This window comes from Schistocerca americana, chromosome 3, assembly GCF_021461395.2.
Source record: "Schistocerca americana isolate TAMUIC-IGC-003095 chromosome 3, iqSchAmer2.1, whole genome shotgun sequence".
In the NCBI taxonomy this organism is placed as follows: Eukaryota; Metazoa; Arthropoda; class Insecta; order Orthoptera; family Acrididae; genus Schistocerca; species Schistocerca americana.
The window spans coordinates 302,259,748-302,276,993 of NC_060121.1; the positions used below are offsets into that span (position 1 = coordinate 302,259,748).

Genomic DNA, 17,246 nt, shown 5'->3' on the forward strand with positions numbered 1-17,246 from the left:
TGCTCGGTTCTTAAAATAACCCCGATAGCCACGGAGGGCGGGGGTTCGCATTACTGGAAACCAAGTTTCCTGCAGAGCAATGCAAAGGAAAGGATGACGGCTGATAAGGTGGCGGAGCTCAGCTAGATGGTGGAAGAAACCGCTGCAGTTCCACTGGAGGATGTTATTAGCCATGGATGGGAAAGGCGTGAAGGGACTGGGGAGGCAGATTACGCCTCCGGGGCCCCTGCTGCTACTGAGTCACCACCTGGACAACAGCTAGCTATTGCATCCGAGGGACTGGCGAGATCCATGTCCTCAGTGGACGCCAGAATCTCCACCTCATCCTCAGACGCAGAGCTTGTAGGAAGCGGTGGAATGGGTGCCACCGCTATGTCGGTAGCCTTGGGGAGTTTCTTCTTCTTCTGCTTCTCGCGCTGTGCCTTTGGTGGCGCAGGCTGGGAGGGCGCAACTGGGTCGGTCTCAGGGACAGACGACGACCGTGTGTCCCTACGACCAGGGACCGGCGGTTGTTTAAGCCACTTGCGGCTGTCGGCCTTTGTACCGTACGGAACTTGGGAAGGGAGGTCCCCAAGGGACCCCTTCCTTACGAGAGTAGCCGAAGAAGTCTTACGCTTCTCCGGCTGGGAAAGGGGGACTGATGTCCCCGATGGTTGGGGGGGGTGTTGCTCCTGAAGTAGATGGAGCAGGAGCAACAGGAGGTTTAGTGCCCCCCCACCATCAAGGGGGCAGGTGTGGGACTTCGACTCTGAGAGCTGACTGGAGCGGATGGAAGTATAGGAGTGACAGTTGCGGCATAGGAAGCTGTCATGCGCACTGGATGAAGCCGATCATATTTCCGCTTCGCCTCAGTGTACGTCAGGCGGTCGAGAGTCTTTATTTCCATGATCTTCCGCTCCTTCTGCAGAATCGGACAGTCTGGCGAGCAAGGCGGATGGTGCGCACCACAGTTCACACAGATTGGAGGCGGCGCACAGGGATGATCAGGATGGGAAGGTCGACCGCAATCGCGACAGACGAGGTCGGAAGCACAGCGTGAAGACATGTGGCCGAACTTCCAACACTTGAAGGGATATACGGCTTGACATCACAACGGTACACCATCACCTTGACCTTCTCAGGTAACGTGTCACCCTCGAAGGCCAAGATGAAGGCACCGGTGGCAACTTGACGATCCCTCGGACCCCGGTGGACGCGCCGGACGAAATGGACACCTCGGCGCTCCAAGTTGGCGCGCAGCTCGTCGTCGGACTGTAAAAGGAGATCCCTGTGAAAGATAATGCCCTGGACCATGTTCAGACTCTTATGGGGCGTGATAGTGACAGAGACATCCCCCAGCTTAGTACAAGCGAGCAAGGCCCGCGACTGGGCGGAGGATGCCGTTTTTATCAACACCGATCCGGACCGCATCTTGGACAAGCCCTCCACCTCCCCAAACTTGTCCTCTAAATGCTCTACAAAGAATTGAGGCTTCACGGACATAAAAGATTCCCCGTCAGCTCTGGTACAAACGAGATACCAGGGCGAGTATCTTTCGCTCTCAGTCATAGGCCTTCGTTCCTCCCATGGTGTGGCCAGGGAGGGGAACGACTTGGGGTCATACACATTAGCCTTGAAATGAGCCTTGGAACGCTTAGAGACTGCTGATGGCTGGCCGCCAGCAAGAGATGATGTACCACGCTTCATTGCGGGTCATCCGCCCTGATGCCACCTACTCCGACCAAGGGCCCTCCCCACGGGCGCCACCCAGCCACAGCAAAGGCCACCTGGCAGGATGGCCATTGCCGGGAGTCCTGATGCCCCAGGGAGATGGGCATCTACTCCTTGGCATACGTGGGGAGTGAACGGCGCAGGCATCAGTAGAGCGATCCCTGTGTTGTCAGGGGGCTACAACCAAGAGGGTACATGGCGACCGCACCACAACGGACTGGCTACCGTGCTGGATCTTAGGTGCAAAAATGGCGAAGGTCGTCGTCACAGTTAAAATAAACACTGCAGAGTGCAGCGTGGTAATCGCCCAAGAGATCGAAAACGAGCGGGACACCATCGCAACGACGAGAAAGACGGCTATAGGTCTAATTGCACGAAGGATACAGTGCACCATGTAAGGTGCCCTTCCCCAATTGGCTCGCTCTTCGGAATAATTTAGATAGATGGAGGTCAAACCCGAGAGGGGACCATCACAAAAGGCCGAAACGTTTGAGACTCCTTTTAGTCGCCTCTTACGACAGGCAGGAATACCGCGGGCCTATTCTAACCCCCGAACCCGCAGGGGGGATCCGAGCTCTGAGGGAGTTTTTATACGGAACTGATGTGGACGTAGCCTTATTACAGGAGGTCACGACTGCCGTCTTCATTCCGGGGTTCGTCACAACGACCAACTTCAGTAAAGAAGATGCGACAGGAATCTGTCTTCTCGTCCGTGAAGGGATCCGCATAACGGACGTCAACTACCTTCTTGATGGTCGTGGTACTTCATACTCCTTCTGGCAATAATCGTTGGTCTCATTTTTACAAGAACGAAGTTCCTCAACTGACTGGCCTCCACACTGATAATATTCTCCACGGTGGCGACTTTAATTGTATCATTACCAAGGATCAGGCACCCAATCAAAATACGTGTGAGGAACTAAAGCACCTTGTCCATGGCCTTCACCTTTGTGACACGTGGGAACAACTTCTCCGTGACCGTCGTGGTTTTACGCACGTCACTCACAGCTCGGCCAGCCGCATAGAGCTAACGTCTCGCGAGGATTGCGTGAGCACGTGGTAAATAACAACATCGTCCCCATAAACTTCTGACCATTGCGCGTATCAGGTTTACCTCACCCACCGATCCTCCGCTTTTACCCGGAAAGAGCATAGTGGAAACTAAATGTCAGCCTCTTAGGAGATCCAGAGCTTGATGAGGCAATGAAGTGGGCTTGGAGCTGGGCGTTACGGACTAAACCTTGTTACAATACGGTTCTGGAATGATGGATTTCCGATGCTAAACCTAAACTGAGAGCCACTGTCATGCGATATGCTCGGGAAAAGACATTTTGGAGGAAGCGCACCGTCGAAAGCTATTATCAGTGTCTACGGGAGCTGTATGAACAGACCACCAGTCCACCTATTTTCCGGAAACTGCTCGACAAATTGGAAAATACAAGGCGAAGATCACTACAATCCAGCGCACGACACAGATGGGGTACATTGTACGTTCACGTCCCAAAAATGTTGCGTTTGAGGAGCGACCCTCTCTCTACCATCTGCTTCGGTCCTTCTGACGCCGCGACGCTACGTTCATTGACGGTGTCACCGACGAGGATGGTCACTGCACTTCACAAACAGGAACCCGTGGATGCCAGAGTTTGTGATGCGTTTACTGGGAGGATCCGTTCCTGTTTATCACTCGCTAATGTGGAGGCTCTTTAGAGACCCTTCGATAAGGATGGCATCAGACATGCTGTGTTTAGTGCGGCTACCAAAAGTCTCAGAAGCCTGATGGGTTCGCGAAAGAATTCTACCGATATTACTGGGACCTCCTTGGCGACACTTTATTGGCGATCGAAAATGAACTTTGGGTCGTGGAACAGGTATCGCCGGGATTCACGAAGGGCATCATGGTGCTTCTTCCCAAGAAGGGTGGTCGCAAGTCCTTTGATACAATTCGACCCATCACCTTACTCAACGCCTATCTAAAAATTATGTCTCGAGCTGTTAAATTGCTCATGCAGTCCGCCCTCCAGAAGGTCTTGGGAAACCATCAATACAGTGCTCTCCCCGGAAGAAGTGTCTTCACTGCAGCTTGCGCCTTGCGTGATCTCATCTGCACTTATGCCCATAGTCAAGACGCCGCAGCTCTCCTTCTCATTGACTTTGAGAAGGCCTGCGACCAAATCTGCCTCGACTTTTTGTATTCGACGATACGGAAAATGTGTTTTGGTGTGCGTTTTCTTAACATAGTCCAGCGACTTACTGCCAATGCGATATCCCGCCACCTGACCAACGGCCACCTCGGGAAACCTGTCAACGTTGAACGGTGTATCCGGCAAGGTTGTCCCTTGTCGATGGTGCTTTACGCCATTGTCATGGAGCCTCTGCTGTTGTCACTCATGGACGAACTAATTGGGATTACTATCGGTAATGTGCGGCAATGTTGTCTTGCGTACGCCGACGCCCTGTGTATCGGCATTGCCTCCTCACGTGATCTACTGACCGCTGGACGACTTATTCAGTATTTTGCATGGGCGACGTGTGCCCAGTTGAACCCCAGGTAGACTGTTTTACTGAACATCGGAAGTGGTCTCAACAATGTAGATCTGGTGCAATTCCGCCAGGTGTCACAAGTCTCTTGGGTTATATCTCGACAGCAACCCAGGCAGAATGAATACTCGTAATGGGCAACTATGTTGAACCAAACTCGTGCGGCCCTCTAAGCTTATGGCGATCGTACCGAAGGTGCCAACAATCCAATTGACTGTTGCCAGCAAATTCAGCTATGTGGCACAGATTCTTCCTGCCCCCCCCCCCCCCCCCCCCCCCTCGCTTTCTAGTTATCGCATATATCAACGGGCTTGTTGCTGTTTTATTACGCGAGGGAATATCTTTAAGGTCCGTTTTGACGTGTTAACTTTGCCGCTTGAGAGTGGTGGCCTCAACCTGCTGGATGTCAAGGCGCAAAGCACAACGCTCCTTATCAACCTCTTCCGGAAATTGCGAGCCCCGTACAAAATGTCGCAAAACACGTGCTCCACCATTGGGGACCGTGCGATAGGGAACCTCCCATTGATATCTCGGTTATTCCACAAGCGTTTCTGCATTTGCGGCTATACTCACTCGAATTCAGTTACATACTCAAGAATATCCAATTCCACTCACGTACCGCCGACCTGACTAACAAGGCAGTGTACACTTGTTTGGCGAGCACCAATCGCCGGAATCCGATTGTGCTGAAATACCCAACTCACAGGTGGAATATCATTTGGCGCAATATATTTAGCGACCTCTTACCCTCCCATATCAAATCGATTTGGTACTTGATGGCGAACGATAATGTGGTGACGTGGACACCAGAGAGCATCGTCTCTTATGCCCTCACGTCACAGAAGTGTGGGACCTTGCACGTGTGCTATTAGCGCTGATCGGTGGGACGACACCAGACAATATGTCAATCGACTGGTTCCTTACCCCTGATATTCAGACCAACCCCCGAACACGATGTAACGCAATGGTGTGGCTCTTGGGCCACACCATTTTCACGATCCATCACCTTTCCCTCACCGATGCTGTCTCTTTCATGGACTACCTGTGGAGCCAGCATCGCCTGGCGGAATCTGACCGGAAATATACCATTACTTTTGCAAGATTTCTGAAAGTTGCAATGGTTCATGGTTATCAAAAGGTGTTCCGGGTTGACTAAGGCACCTCGTCCGGGAATTGCCTGAGTTTACCCCTGGATCTTTGTCAAACGGACTTTCAAACTACCCTTGACTTGCCCATACCCAAGATTTGACATTGGCCTTCTGGGCATCACTAGAGTTGACTGTTCTATGATACTGATAATATGGCAATTGGTAACATGGGAATTGTGTGAACCTTGTATGAAAAATTATTGGAAAATTATAAAACGCGTAATCTATCTTAGAGGATTATTACTTCGTTAATTCCATGGGCGATGGGATTATCTCGCCAGTTTCGTTTTCATTTGTGTGTGATGCCGTCCCTGTTTTTAATTTGCCTTCATTTCTGTCTTTATTTGTTTCTTCCCTTTTAGTTTCTAAACTCATCACTTGCTTCACACCTGCAGAGAGAGGTGTATTTCTGAGTAGTGTGTCGTCGCCCCCTGAGGCATAGCAGAGTATGCCTCTGCCTTTATTTTCGGTTTATGGCAATAAGTCTTGCTACTAACAGCACCCTGCTTTACGTGCTGCGTCGACACTAGAGGATGGCGGCATTTTTGGAGAGGAAAAGGTAGGGCTATAGGGGAGGAAGGAGGCAAAAAAAAAAAAAAAAAAAGTCTGAAAAATGAGAAAAAAATAAGATATCGACCAATGAAAAGGTGCACAGAATTCATCTCAGCGACACTTCCACCTGCGGCGTCTGTGGCCTTGAGGATACGCTGAAACATCGTTTGAATTGCGGACAGACGATTTCAATTACTAGTTTTCTCTGCCGGCGACTCGCGATTATTCACAGGACAGCTGCGGGGTATGTCGAGCGACTGGAGTAGTTGTGGCCACAAAAGCTCAGGCATCCGCGCACAAAGAATAACGCAGTGACTTAGTTCCTGAGCCATACGACCAGCTACCTCTTTCAGCATCGCACACCTCGTCTCGACGATTACTTCGCCTACATTGAGTACGAACACTGGAAACTCAAGTACACCAGGAGTTATTCTCAGCTATACGGCAACATGTTGAACATAATGATGCAATTGCCGTGAAAGTGTGACAGTCATTCACATCGCAAATTAGACTACTTCAACTACGTTCCAACGCCTGCAGAGGGTTCTTTGTTTGGGAAAAGTTAAATCTGAGTTCGTTTCGGCAGTGACGATATATTTACATTCGTTGGGTTTTATAACCAGGCGTTTCCTATTGCCTGGCGGGTGGGCAAGTGACCCCCATGCCTCGAAGACACGGCTGAATGCTTTTGTTACTTCTTTCAAAGAGGGAAGATCTTTTACTCATTTTTCTACAGAAGATTCCTATTTTCATTTCACCAGTTTGTACCAGCAAACAATTTTGGAATATACTGGGTGATCAAAAAGTCAGTATAAATTTGAAAACTGAATAAAACACGGAATAATGTAGATACAGAGGTACAAATTTACACACATGCTTGGAATGACATGGGGTTTTATTACAACAACAAAAAAATACAATAGTTCATAAAATGTCCGGCAGATGGCGCTTCATCTGATCACAATAGCAATAATTAGCATAACGAAGTAAGACAAAGCAAAGATGATGTTCTTTACAGGAAATGCTCAATATGTCCACCATCAATCCTCAACAATAGCTGTAGTCGAGGAATAATGTTGTAAACAACACTGTAAAGCATGTCCGGAGTTATGGTGAGGCATTGGCGTCGGATGTTGTCTTTCAGCATCCTAGAGATGTCTGTCGATTACGATGCACTTGCGACTTCAGGTAACCCCAAAGCCAATAATCGCACGGACTGAGGTCTGGGGACCTGGGAGGCCAAGCATGACGAAAGTGGTGGCTGAGCACACGTTCGTCACCGAACGACGCGCGCAAGAAATCTTTCACGCGTCTAGCAATTTTTTTTTTTTATTTTTTTTATTTTTTTTTTTTTGCTTCTAATAAAACCCCATGTCATTCCAAGCATGTGTGTAAATTTGTACCTCTCTATCTACATTATTCTGTGGTTTATTAAGTTTCCAAATTTTTACTAACTTTTTGATCACCCGGTAAATAAATAACTACCAACTCCAAAAAGATGGCTGGGTACCTGGCTTAAAAAACGAATAAAAAAATTTAAAAACCTAAAATGAAAAACTTGTCTAATGGCTAAAAAATAAAAAATATAAAAGGCGCTGGTTTAAAGAAAGAAAAAATATCACGTTGGTGTCACAATGAAATTTTCGTTTACAAAAGCCAAAGGCGAGTATGTCAATTTAATCAGAAACCAAACGATTACAGAGAACGGACGAACAGAACCAGCTTGAAAAAAAGCTACTAGTGCAATTTTCGCATTCTGACATCAAGGTGAAGGCGCCGACTCACACGTTCTCCAGGCGCGAAGCGTCTAGTATTTTGTTATTTATATCGTTTAACCCTAATATCTAACTGACAGATAATGATTACGCAATATTTTGCTCTATTAGACGTCTTTAGCAACGCTGAGTATAATATTTTTCCTTAAGTTATCGGAACAGAAAAATTATAAAAGAAGGTATACATCAGTCGTAGAGCATTCGACTGCAGATCGAGAGGTCCTCGGTTCAATCCCGGTTACCCCCTTCATTTTTCAGTATCTTGAAGAAAAAAAATGACGAGTCGCTATCAGTTGCAAATACATGTTTGAGATGCACTCCGCACGCAACACCGAAGGCTTTGGAGCAACAATTCAATGGGGGATCGCAGCCCAGGGTCTTGCAGGTCATCGTCCTGTCGCTATGAGGTCGAACTGTACGAAATCTGCTTGATCATGCACTGCTGCAGGGAGAAACAAAAACTGGAGGAGGTGAGATTTGAACCCAGGAGCCGGCCGCGGTGGCCGAGCGGTTCTAGGCAATTTTGTCCGGAACCGCGCTGCTGCTAAGCTCACAGATTCGAATCCTGCTTAGGGTAAGGATGTGTGTGATGTCCTTAGGTTAGTTAGGTTTAAGTAGCTTTAAATCTAGGGGACTCATGACCTCTGATGTTAAGTCCCTTAGTGCTTTGAGCCGTTTTGAACCCAGGACTTTCTGCATACGAAGCAGACACTCTAGCACTTTTATTTTTTTAAATTTTTAGGGCCTCCCATCTCCCCTTACAGCCCTTCCTTGCGCTCTCCATGAATGCCTTCTTTTGCGAGCTTCTTCAGCTGTATTCATAAGAAAACATATACTCCAGTTAGACTGGCTTCGTCTTACAGCATACAATAAGTATTCTCCTTCTTCTTGATGGCAAAGAATCAATTCTTTTTGTCGTAAGTATAACAATTTTTTTTTCTCAAAATCAAATCAAATTTCTTTTTCCGTAAAGAACAGAGAATGAGGAATAAATAAAGAAAAGAAACTTCAATTTCTTCAAGCGCTGTTTGCGGAATTATAACGAACATAAAATCAAATGTTAACTTGACTTGTACTTTGTAACGTCGCCATAGAAATGTCAACAGTATTCCCGTATTTACTTCACAATCACCCAATTCCCTGTTTCTCAAACAGCATTCGTAACATATTACCAATCTCCATTTAATTTGTGGGAACTGTCTCCTTCGCCAATATGCTGTTTCCATATAAGGAGTAAAGTAAAAAGTATTGTCTTATCCGTGTTTATTTGCGACGTAATTGACAAAGTGTCCAAGCATCCACATAACAATGTTTTTTTCGTTTTGGGGTAATACTCTGTATCAGGCCACAGGAGGGTATCAGTTGTGTAAGTACTTTTAACGCTTCTTGTGAGGAACGCCAATCGTTTCCGCGCCCAATGCCAGTTGAACAGTTGTTCGCAGCAAGTGAAAATATACCTCAGAGTGTCTAGTAATCCACATTTGAGGCATTTGTCAGTATCACTTAAAACAATGCGGTCGAGTTTTTCGTTTGTTGGAATGATATTGTGAATAACTTTATGCCAGGCTGAAAACACATCGGATGAGTGAATTTTGAGAGCGATATTGGTCTCCACTGCCGTCCATGCGATTCGTGGTTAGTGCCTTTCAATTGTTTTTGGACCATCGCACTCCTGCCACTTGGCAATTAAGGACTTGTTCGTGAGACAAGGTCTTGCTAAAAAAAAAAAAAAAAGTCACCTAAGTAACTCATTTCGAGATAATATGCACCTATGTGTTGCAATTGAAAGTTTAGTTTTCCGATGCCAATTGGCGGTTTCATACATTTGGGGCGAACAATGCGAAACAGCTTGGATGTAATAGTATGGGTTTCCGTGGTAATGATCACAGTTGTTCTTTTTATATATATAGTGCTATCGCCTTTCGACTGTTATCAGCTAGTTGCAGTCCCCCAGCCTGTACGGACTTTGACAATGTGGCGTAAGTTAACTTGAAAATATGGCCTAGCCACACAACGCAGCTGGACAAACGCATGATCTTTTTGGCTTGCATTTTTGGAATCGGGAACATCTGAGCCACATAGTAAGCTTTACAAAATATGTACGTATTCAAAATCCTGATCTTCTGGAGGATATTTGTCGATCGCCAGGTGTTTTCCACTGTAGCTCCCTGCATTCAGTTCGCAGTATGTTTCCAGTTTTTAGCTGCCATTCGTAAGTGACACCTATCGATGAAGATTCCCAGAGCAACATGTTGGTCGACGATCTGTGCCCACGGTGTAGTAAGAGATTCGAAACCCCGTATGCTAAGAAGTTTACATTTGCCCTCACGTAGTTTCGCTCCGGAAGGTTTGCTGTAAGTATCAATCACACCTTGCAGTTTTGCCACTTCAATCTCATGCCGTAGGATAACAGCAACATCATCTACGTATGCCCTTACAGCAAGATTCCCCTCTAAGACAGAAATCCAGTTAGTGTGTTACACAATCTCTGCATAAATGGCTCTTGCGACAAAACAAAGAGCGACATCGACAACGGACTGGCTTCCGGTACACCTTTTCGTATGCTAATAGCCTGTGTCAGCTGACCGTTGACAGTATTAGATTAGATTAGATTAATACTAGTTCCATGGATCATGAATACGATATTTCGTAATGATGTGTAACGAGTCGAATTTTCCAATACATGACATAATTAGGTTAATTTAACAACATACTTAAGTTAATATAACTTTATTTTTTTTGTGTTTTTTTGTTTTTCTTTATTTTTTATTTTTTTTATTTTTTTTAATATTTGTTTTTTTTCTTTTTTTCTTAATTTATATCTAAAAGTTCCTCTATGGAGTAGAAGGAGTTGTCATTCAGAAATTCTTTTAATTTATTCTTAAATACTTGTTGGTTATCTGTCAGACTTTTGATACTATTTGGTAAGTGACCAAAGACTTTAGTGCCAGTATCCTAGCAGTAATTCCTGTTATATTCCGAATTACTGCCACAGCTCGTTCTTCTAGTCCAATTCATTGCTGGATCCGTCTAAATAGTAACGCTGTCAAAAGCTTTGCAAAAGTCAACAAAAAGGGAAGCTATACAAATGATGTCTCTGTACTCCGCAATTGGAGTCATAATGGATCTCCCTGGAAGGCAAGACTGATGTGAGTGAATAACTTTCTCAAGGATGGGGGTCGTCCTGCTATTAATCGTTCTGGTAATCGATTTACAATCAAAGTTCAATAATTTATTGGACAGAGATTATCTAGTCTCTTGTGACCAGTTCTCTTCGGTACTAAAACAATTCTACCCACTTTGGACTCTACAGGAAGAGAACCACCTCTCATGACATCATTAACAATTTCAGTAAAAGTATCGCCAAGTACATTCCGGAACTGTATATAAAACTCCTTTGGCAGGCCATCAGGTCCAGAGGATTTAAAGGAAGGCGACTTGGAGATCAAAGCTAGAACTTACTCTGGAATGAAATCCGATAGAAAGTCCTTATTTTAGCAGGAGTAATCGCCCTATCAAAAACAGAATTCCCCCTTATCCCTTTCCAAACCATCAATGAAAACTCGGCGGCGGCGTGACAAATGCTTGAATATATGGTATATAGATGTCATTGCGGTGTCTGCAACAGGCGTTTGCTTTTTGAGCTTTATAATAAATTAGACTTTTCCGGAGCTTTGGTTTCGCAACAGTGCTCCACCACACTGCTTTAGTCGGATAAAAATTGATGGACCGCAAACAAGTATCCCACACATGCCTGATAACGTCAATTATTTCAGCTTCAGCCAGATGCGATACATTTAACATCCATGGGGAGCGAAATAATTTGGTAGGCAGTTTATTTAAGTTAACTGTCGCTGTAACAGCGCAATGGTCTGTAAAACTAGCCGCTTTACATTAAGTGCGAGGATTCTGTCACTGATACAATTCGATATACACTCCTGGAAATGGAAAAAAGAACACATTGACACAGCTGTGTCAGACCCACCATACTTGCTCCGGACACTGCAAGAGGGCTGTACAAGCAATGATCACACGCACGGCACAGCGGACACACCAGGAACCGCGGTGTTGGCCGTCGAATGGCGCTAGCTGCGCAGCATTTGTGCACCGCCGCCGTCAGTGTCAGCCAGTTTGCCGTGGCATACGGAGCTCCATCGCAGTCTTTAACACTGGTAGCATGCCGCGACAGCGTGGACGTGAACCGTATGTGCAGTTGACGGACTTTGAGCGAGGGCGTATAGTGGGTATGCGGGAGGCCGGGTGGACGTACGGCCGAATTGCTCAACACGTGGGGCGTGAGGTCTCCACAGTACATCGATGTTGTCGCCAGTGGTCGGCGGAAGGTGCACGTGCCCGTCGACCTGGGACCGGACCGCAGCGACGCACGGATGCACGCCAAGACCGTAGGATCCTACGCAGTGCCGTAGGGGACCGCACCGCCACTTCCCAGCAAATTAGGGACACTGTTGCTCCTGGGGTATCGGCGAGGACCATTCGCAACCGTCTCCATGAAGCTGGGCTACGGTCCCGCACACCGTTAGGCCGTCTTCCGCTCACGCCCCAACATCGTGCAGCCCGCCTCCAGTGGTGTCGCGACAGGCGTGAATGGAGGGACGAATGGAAACGTGTCGTCTTCAGCGATGAGAGTCGCTTCTGCCTTGGTGCCAATGATGGTCGTATGCGTGTTTGGCGCCGTGCAGGTGAGCGCCACAATCAGGACTGCATACGACCGAGGCACACAGGGCCAACACCCGGCATCATGGTGTGGGGAGCGATCTCCTACACTGGCCGTACACCACTGGCGATCGTCGAGGGGACATTGAATAGTGCACGGTACATCCAAACCGTCATCGAACCCATCGTTCTACCATTCCTAGACCGGCAAGGGAACTTGCTGTTCCAACAGGACAATGTACGTCCGCATGTATCCCGTGCCACCCAACGTGCTCTAGAAGGTGTAAGTCAACTACCCTGGCCAGCAAGATCTCCGGATCTGTCCCCCATTGAGCATGTTTGGGACTGGATGAAGCGTCGTCTTACGCAGTCTGCACGTCCAGCAAGAACGCTGGTCCAACTGAGGTGCCAGGTGGAAATGGCATGGCAGGCCGTTCCACAGGACTACATCCAGCATCTCTACGATCGTCTCCATGGGAGAATAGCAGCCTGCATTGCTGCGAAAGGTGGATGTACACTGTACTAGTGCCGACATTGTGCATGCTGTGTTGCCTGTGTCTATGTGCCTGTGGTTCTGTCAGTGTGATCATGTGATGTATCTGACCCCAGGAATGTGTCAATAAAGTTTCCCCTTCCTGGGACAATGAATTCACGGTGTTCTTATTTCAATTTCCAGGAGTGTATAAATTCTATCGAGACGGCTGCATGAAGAAGCGGCGAGAAAAGTGAATTTTACTGAAGTAGGGTATTTCAATTCCCAAGCGTCTTTCATCTTGGTATTCTTAACGAGCTCGTGCAGTAGTTAAAATTATGGGACTGATTTATTTGTGTAAAACACAGTGAAATCACCTCCTATTACCAGGTTTTTACATCTTCTCCTTAACAGCTACGTAACATCCTCCCTATAAAAACGTGATCTTTCGAATTTGTTGCTGTTGCCTGACGAGGCATAAATGTTAACGAGTGTTACATCATAAATTTTACAGCTCACCCCTCGACCGGAATCTAAAAACTCGATCTCAGTAACTGGAATACCTTCCCGTAATGAAAAAGCGGTACCTGTACTTTCCCCAGTAGCAACATTTGATATGGTTTTAAAACCACAGATGGATAGATTCAAAACAGTAACATCCTGCAACAACACAATATCAGCGTCAGATTTATAACGAAACTGCTGTAGTGCCGCAACTTTGAGATCAGCTCTAATTTTATTTATGTTCAGCGAGACGACTTTTTACGCTTGTGCCGTAATCACAGTGAGGTACGTAAATGTTCACTAAAAAATCCTGTTCGCATCCCAATGCCATGGAAACTTCGGAATGGGTTTCATAGTCGTATCACGAACGGTCACTTGTGAGTCGTCGTGTTGGTTTTTCTTCCGTACTGCGTTGCCGTTCGGTTGAACTTTGGTCCCACTACGTGTTCTGCCAGGCAAGACATCGGCAAACGGAGGTGTGGGAAGGTCCTGACTGACTTTGCAATCCGTAACTTGATGAGACGCCTCGCCTATCTGCTTTGCGGAAAGAACTTCCTCAAGAGGTGGCTTGCTTTCGGTTTCACTCAGAGGATAAGTTGGTTTGTTGTCACTAGCGGGATCCTCTTGCTTGTTTGAGGACGGACACACTACATTCTCCAGTTTGTATACAAGTACTGCCTTCCTCGTTATGTTTATCGGAAGCGCGCAGTAGTTTTGATTCGGCTTGTGTTAATTTCGCGACTTCAGGCGGCGTGCTCTGCAGTTGTGGTGCCAGAGCTGCCTGTACGTCACTCGGTATGACACCGAGGGCAGCTGCGTCGACAGACGCTTGTGATGGTTCGGAGAAACTTGTATCATGCACCGTTACCGGCGTCTCTTTTCGGACGCTGTGTTCGAAATCCTGTACATCCTCATCCGGGCTATCATCGTCACACGTTCGTCACCGTTTGTGACTTAGCAGCTGCACATCAGGTTTGGATGCAGGCGTGTCTGCAATCGGTTTTGAAGGAAAAGGCGAAAAGGCGGAAAGTCGGCAGCAGGCAAACTTCGCTCCCGTGTCTGTATTTCATTAGGACCAGAGCGTTCCATGTCCGTGACTGCTGCCTTCCTAACAAGATCGCTGTCGTAACGTATTTTTTTAGAACAAATACACATTTTGGGCAGTTCGTTCGTAAGTGGCCACTTTCATTATAAATAAAGCATGTACCTGGCTGCACACAGTATGTGACATGCACTTTATACCACCAAACAAAACGATGAGAGGGGATATCCTGCTTGATGTGCATTTAGACAGACCAAATGTCACTAAAACATTGTAACCCATGTTGTCTAAACCAACGTTAGTTAGAAATTTGCTTCACCTCCCCATACTTCGTTAATAACCCACGTAAATAACAGCTTTCTACTTCCGGTGGCAGGTTGTAAACACGGTCATTTTTGTATTCTACGTCAGCATTGTAAATGAAAAAAAGTAATCACCGAGGCGCCACGATGACGGAACTCAGCTTTTCCCCATATTTTAACAGAATCCTTTCCAGTAACACAGGGTTTAACAACTTGACGAAGAAACAGTAGAGATCGGTGTCATAATAGGCAGTATGAACTTGGTCAGACGTAATGCCAATTACATCCACTATGAAACCGTGAACTGCCTTGGAACTCTGTTGAACATGACGTGTAGACTTGTCAATTTCGAAACACAGGGTACACTGCCTTGGGAACAATCTTGATGACTTATCCTCTTAGTAGCCGTCTAGACCGCTAATACAAATTGACACAAAACACTGACAACGAAGTTAATTGGCGTAAGCACAAGACAGGAAACCCAACACACAACGTAAACAACGAATGTATTCGCAGCTTGCACACGCTACGGCGCAGTGGAGGCACAACACATGCCATCTGCACATCGTCGCAAGCGGAACTGAACGCCACTGACACACACCTGCCAGAGCAACTACATCTGGGACGCGTCTCTCGTGGATCCTACTGTCATTATTTCTTAGGTTTGAACGGTACAGTAAGTGTTGGAGGAACCTATTCATGAAAGGACCTAAGCAGCGTCGACTTCGTGGCGCAACGTTAGCGCATCTGACTCCAGATCAGAAGGTTGCGTGTTAAAATCACGTCGGGGTCACAATGATAAAATTGACGTACTCGCCTATGGCTTTCGTAAACGAAAATTTCAAATACCAAACGATTACAGAGAACGGGCGAACACAACCTGCAATTTTCGAATTCTGACATTAAGGTGAAGGAGCCGACTCGCACGTTTTCCAGGCGCGAAGCGGCTAGTATTTCGTTATGTATATCCTTTAATATCTATCTGAGAGACAATGATTATGCAATATTTTGCTCGATTGGACGTCTTTAGCAAGGCTGAGTATGATATTTTTCCTTAAGTTATCGTGATACAAATATTGTGAAATGATGTGTAGCTCAGTCGTAGAGCGACTGCAGATCGAGAGGTCCTCGGTTCAATCTCGGATGCTCCCTTCAATTTCAAAAATGTTCAAATGTGTGTGAAATCTTATGGGACTTAACTGTTAAGGTCATCAGTCCCTAAGCTTACACACTACTTAACCTAAATTATTTTAAGGACAAACACTCACCTATGCCCAAGGGAGGACTCGAACATCTGCCGGGACCAGCCGCACAGTCCATGACTGAAGCGCCCCAGACCGCTCGGCTAAACCCGCGCGGCGCCCCCTTCTTTTTTCAGTATTTCGAAAAAAAAAAAAAAAAAAAAAAAAAAAAAAAAAAAAAAAAGGTTGCAAATAAATGTTTGTGATGCACTCCGCTCGCCATACCAACATAAACATACCGAAGGCTTTGGAGCAGCAACATTTCAATTGGGGGGGGGGGGGGAATCGCAGCCCATGATCTTGCAGGTCATCGTCCTCTCGCTATGACGTCGAACTGTACGAAATCCGCGTGCTTGGGGGAAGAATCTAGTATGATGCATTTTATAGAATATGTACTGCTGCAGGGAGAGAAAAAGTGGAGGAGCTGAGATTTGAACCCAGGACTTCATGTATGCAAAGCAGACGCTCTAGCACTTTCTTTTATATTTTCGTTCTACACAGCCATTCTCCGCCTCAAAGTCCAGTGCTAAAAATCGACGCTACCTCTTCCTGTTTTCCAACCACTCGTTACATTCAAACTCTTACTAGACCGACCAAATAGAGTTTTGGAATCAAAGCGACGGACTTTGTATTCAGAGTGGAGGGCAGGGCCTCTCTCGCTGCATTTGCTGCGATAGCGGCTCGCGTCTCTGAGAAATGTGGAAAATATACCACAAAAAATAAATTTTCGAGCCCTCATTCCGCCTAATGCTGTACCGCTTAGGCAATGCTTTATCTGCGCCATTCGCACTGATCACACACGAGAGTAGTTCTAAATAAAACGCCTGTCGCTAATTTTTCGTAGTTCTGGATACTGTTTCCTATACGGCCACGACGCGCAATGCTTTCCAAAATTAATTTGCCTCCTGTGAGGATCGAACTCACGACCAGTGCTCTACCACTTTCTTTTTTTTACCACTCTACCAACTTTTTCAACGTTCTACCAACTTTTCTTTTAATCTTCGGATCTCAAGTCCGACGCCTTATCCATTTTTTTAATGTCATCAAACCAAAAGATCTTTTATGAACAAAGAAACTCGTAGCCTTCATTTAAAATATTGAGGAATGTAAAAAATGACAACGAAAACACTTTGTCGCTGAGGGAAGTTTATCTTCTCGAAGAGTAAAAGTAACAAAACACAGCTACCTTTCTAACTCAATAAAAGTTCCTCTGTCCAGTGTGCAGCGAGTCAGTGAACGCCGGAGTGTGAGGGGGAGCCAGGACGCGACACAGATGCAGTGGGGCCTC

General features: G+C 46.4%; 1 non-coding gene across 1 annotated transcript; it reads left to right on the forward strand.

Moving 5' to 3' along the window:
- The first annotated feature begins 15,438 nt into the window (after nt 1–15,438).
- On the forward strand, nt 15,439–15,510 carry Trnaw-cca. Its single transcript has one exon. It is a non-coding gene; the product is annotated as a tRNA-Trp (tRNA).
- The last annotated feature ends 1,736 nt before the right edge of the window (nt 15,511–17,246 follow it).